The following is a 4,872-nucleotide window of genomic DNA, read 5'->3' on the forward strand; positions in this document are numbered from 1 at the left end:
TGAAGTCTCTTGTGGATGATGCATGAACCTGGTTTTAGTAAAAAACTTGAGACAAATATTCAACCTATTTAAAAGCTATTTTCCTTGAGAATCAACTTTCTTAGATTCCATCTTTTATTGTAGCAATGACAACACAACTGAAATGTATAATTGTTTATATCTTGTTAGATTAGGTATTACATGTACTAGATTATTTGGGGATTCATTGCATAATGTTATTACGATCGTATTCATTACATAACTTTTAAGCAAGGACATTTTTTCCTGGGCAAAATAGTTATCTCAAACTTTCAGACTCCTTAGATAAGCAGACTTAGCCCTGCCCTTCCTGTGACGAACAGATGTGCTTCTGCCCCCTTCCTCACAAGCTACGAGGCTGGTTGTGGTGGGTCCCAGGACTTGGATTTTCAGTGAAAAAGCTTTTTTGGTAAGTGTATGTATTTGTCTAACTTATATATAAATTTCTAAATACTTATTGAGGTCTTTAAGTAGAATCGATTAGATATTAAGACAGCCCTGTAAAGTGTCACAGCTAGACTTTGAGGGACAGTCTATGTGAGCGAGCAGTTTTAGGAGAGTTTTAAGCATATTCCCAGATTACTTCTCATCCGTGTGGGTTCTTGCTGGCAATCTGCACACGTCCTTAGATGTGCCTCAGGCAGATCACAGGCACTCCGTCAGTAAAGCGCGTGGTGACAACACATTGATTTGTCTGCTTGGGTATGCAGTGTGCTCTCCAGAGACCAAAATCCAGTTACAACTGGATTGCTCTTCCACGTTTTCCATCTGAAGAGGCAATCAAATTTAGTCAGGAAAAAGGTTTTGGGATCGTAAAAATAGCGTGGACAATCTAATTGCACGATAGAGTGTGTGTGATAACCTCTGTTAACAAATCACGTGTTCTGAAGTCCCTGGCAATAACTCCAGAATTAACTGTGACATTTATTAGCTGTAGTAATTACACTATTCCTGTCAACTTAAGCTTCCAAGCACTGGAACATGCAGTTAGAGTTTTGAGTGGTTCCTGGATAGGCTTCATCTCACTTGCAGGAAGCCCCTTGCATAAGCAAAAATCACCTAGTAGAGGATTGCTCCTGATATGAGAGTAGTGTTTAGTGCCCTGGAAATCAACTGCTGGCTTGATGGGAGCCGAGGCAGCTGTTCTGTTTCATTCACAGAATCTATATTAGCATCACTATACAGTGAGGTGAGCAACTGTTGACTTTTCTACAGGAAAGTCAGTCAGAGGATGTCATGTTGGATGCGTAATAGCCTGTTCCTGGCCTCAGCCTTTCAAGTGAAGCTTTAGGCATGTTTTAGAAAGAGAAAGAGCAAAAAATCTTTATTATTGGGCAGCTGAGGGATCAACAAAAACTAACAACAGTTAACAGGCTTGCATCCACTTACTGAGATCACTTCCCAGGAAAGCTCAGGAACAGCAGTGGCTGGGATGAAGCAGCAGATGAGAGCAGTGGGGAGAACGGCTGCTCTGTCAACCTGCCTCGTGTGTAATCAGCTTTGCTTGTTAATGGCTGAAATCCCCTGTAAGTCAGGCTGACGGCGGGATCTTGTGGCAAAATTGAAGTGCTTTGCACCTCCCTTTGAGCTGATAGCCTAATTGCCCTGCATGGAGCACCCTTGCCCTTGGCATGCGCTGCTCCTCACTACCAGGGAGCAAGGGTCCTCATCACTCTAACTGGAAGGTAAAGGCAGGCAGGGGAAACGTTTTCTTTAATGAGCACAGAATTGACTTCCAGACACCTAAAGCAAGTACATCATTTTCCCAGCCTTGGACACCAAGGCCACTGCAATTTCTTTCATTAAAGAGAGCTTCCTTTGCCTGCAGGATGCCCTTACCCACCACCCTCCCGTATCCCGTGGCTCTACACCATTGCCAGTGAGGTCCCATATCCAATATCACCACTCACGATGAGGCTGGACTGGGCCTGGGACAAGAAGCACCTCACTGCATTGGTCTCCATTGCATTTGCTTCATGCTTCCTTTAATCGCTACCAGGCCCCTGGGCTAGAGCATGCAGCAGAAGGAGACTTGCTAGATTTGAGGGCAGGAATGCACAGGGAACACACAGGAGTGGGAATCACAGAGAAGGAAACAAGAATGTGGGAAGAAAAGAAGGGATACAAAGCTGCCCTAGAACTGCCTTGGGCTGCAGTTTCACCATACCTGGTGTCAATTCACAAATATTTTCAATCTGATTTATTTTTGTCTCTGCTGATCATTTTCCTACAGGCTTCAGCTTAGCCAGGTAAAATTAACTGAGACGATTTTACTTTCAGAGCTCATTGTCAGCTGTTCAGAAACTTGAAAGGAGTTTTTATTTGCCTCAGAGCTGCTTTATTTCTGAAATCCAAAACAAAACAACAACAACAACAAATATCTCTATACACCAGCTTCTTTTATTGCCTTTGCAACCTCTTAGATGAGTGGTTGAGGGAAAGCTGGGACTAGGCCACCCATCTCCACACTTGCAGTTACTGGTCCTAGGGCAGAAACACATGCCTGGAACAAGCTGGAGCAGCCCGGAGAGCTGGCACAGAGCCTGGTCTTGCAATGCGCCTGGCTGGGCTCCCATGGGAGGGCAGGAGGAGAAACATCCCCCGGCTGTGGCCTTACAGCCGAAGAATTGCAGTTTCATTTCCAGCAAGCAGGAAACTAGTCTGTATGTCCTTAAACGTATCCCCCATCTACGTGTTCTCCCCTAAATACAGGAAAACAGGTGCCAAAACAGGAGCGTGTGGTCATTTTTCTGCCTGCAAAATGTTCGGGCTTGCATGGAGAGGAGGCTGCAGGGACTTGCTACCTTGTGCCAAAGCCCATGTTAGGTTCCAGGTAGTATTGGGAGCACTTCAGGTTTGGCTAAAACAATTTAAAGCATGCATATAACCAGAACAAGAGCATTTTAAAGCAAATCACTATTGCCTAAACTGATTACCACATTGAGTTCAGCTCACGTTTTGCATTAATGTCTATTTTGCATCCTTCTCTTTTTTTATGAGTTAGCTTCTTACTCGTTTCTTATCCAAGTAACTACAGAGTTTGTTTATTTAGGAAGACAACTGAAGTGTTTCCTCTGCTTCTTTTTTAATACATATTACCCAATGTTCCCTAGCAAGATGAGTTATTTTTCTTAAACGTGCCAATAAATAATATTTTTTGGCCTGGTTACACTCTTAAGTGACACATACCCTATTCTTCTGTTTATATTCACTTGAGCTACTCTTGACGGCAGCACTAGCTTGCGGCCATGAGAAAGATGCCTGTTTGGGGAGATTAGAGAGTCACCAAATGTGACTCAAATATAAACTTCTTTTTCTTTCATATATCCCCCAAATATTTGAATAGCCAGACACTGATTTCACATCATGACATCTTCCCACAGACCAGGCCTGACAGGCACTAAATGCAGGTGACGTGTCTCTGCGTGGGGTTAGCTCGGGGTCCTGCGGTTGGATGCGGTACAGGCAGAGCTCATCCGTGTACCACGCCAGGCCTCTACCCCACACCCGGGAGCTGTTTGGGGTCCTGCGGTCCAGGAACGACAGGGAAGAGCAAATTGGGGTGCAAGGGGGGTATCTGGCTGGGTGCTGGTGCCGAAGGGTGTGTGTGTATGTGTGAGGGGGTGTAGCTGTCTGAGAGCTGCGTGAGGGGTGAGAGGGTTGTGTGCTGTGTGTGGGCTGCTGTATGTGTGTCAAGGGGTGGTGTGCTGAGGTGGCGTGTGTGTGCGGCAGTGGTGCGGCTGTGTGGAGACTGGTGTGCATACAGTGTGTATGTGGGGGGTAGGGTGCGTGGGTAGGGATGGTGTTTGTGGGCACTGTGTGCTGGGGCGAGTGAGGCAGCACGGGTGCGCGAGGCAGCCATGTGGGCTCATGTGGCTGGGTGCGGGGTGGAGGTGTGAGGAGAGCGCCTGTGTGCGGGGTGTGTGAGGAGAGCGCCTGTGTGTGGGGTGTGTGTGGAGAGCGTTTGTGTGCGGGGTGTGTGGGGAGCGCCTGTGTGCGGGGTGTGTGCGGGGAGCGTTTGTGTGCGGGGTGTGTGAGGAGAGCATCTCTGTGTGGGGTGTGTGCGGGGTGTGTGTGGAGAGCGTTTGTGTGCGGGGTGTGTGAGGAGAGCGCCTGTGCGCGGGGTGTGTGTGGAGAGCGCCTGTGTGCGGGGTGTGTGCGGGGTGCGCCTGTGTGCGGGGTGTGTGTGGAGAGCGTTTGTGTGCGGGGTGTGTGCGGGGAGCGCCTGTGTGCGGGGTGTGTGAGGAGAGCGTTTGTGTGCGGGGTGTGTGAGGAGAGCGTTTGTGTGCGGGGTGTGTGTGGGGAGCGCGTGTGTGCGCGGTGTGTGAGGAGAGCGTTTGTTTGCGGGGTGTGTGTGGAGAGCTCCTGTGTGCGGGGAGCGCCTGTGTGCGGGGTGTGTGTGGAGAGCGTTTGTTTGCGGGTGTGTGTGGAGTGCCTGTGCGCGGGTGTGTGTGGGGAGCGCCTGTGTGCGGGGTGTGTGTGGAGAGTGCCTGTGTGCGGGGTGTGTGCGGGGTGCGCCTGTGTGCGGGGTGTGTGCGGGGAGCGCCTGTGTGCGGGGTGTGTGTGGAGAGCGCCTGTGTGTGGGGAGCGCCTGTGTGCGGGGTGTGCGGGCAGCGCGCTGGTACGAAGACACACGCGTGCGAGGCGCTGCCGTGTGAGGGAGGCGGCGCGCGGGGCAGGTGTCCGCGCGGGCGGCGGCGGGCGAGGCGGAGCGCTCCGGTGCCCTGCGCGCAGGCGGGGCGGGCAGGGGCGGGACCCGCCGCGGAAGAGGCGCTGGCGGCTCCCGGCGGCCCCGGTGAAGCGGGCGGGGCGAGGGGAATCTCTGCTGCTGCCGTCGCCGCCGCTGCGGCCGCT

Source organism: Tinamus guttatus, unplaced genomic scaffold, assembly GCF_059628265.1.
Source record: "Tinamus guttatus ecotype Peru unplaced genomic scaffold, ASM5962826v1 Tinamus_guttatus_pri_ptg000330l, whole genome shotgun sequence".
Classification (NCBI taxonomy): domain Eukaryota; kingdom Metazoa; phylum Chordata; class Aves; order Tinamiformes; family Tinamidae; genus Tinamus; species Tinamus guttatus.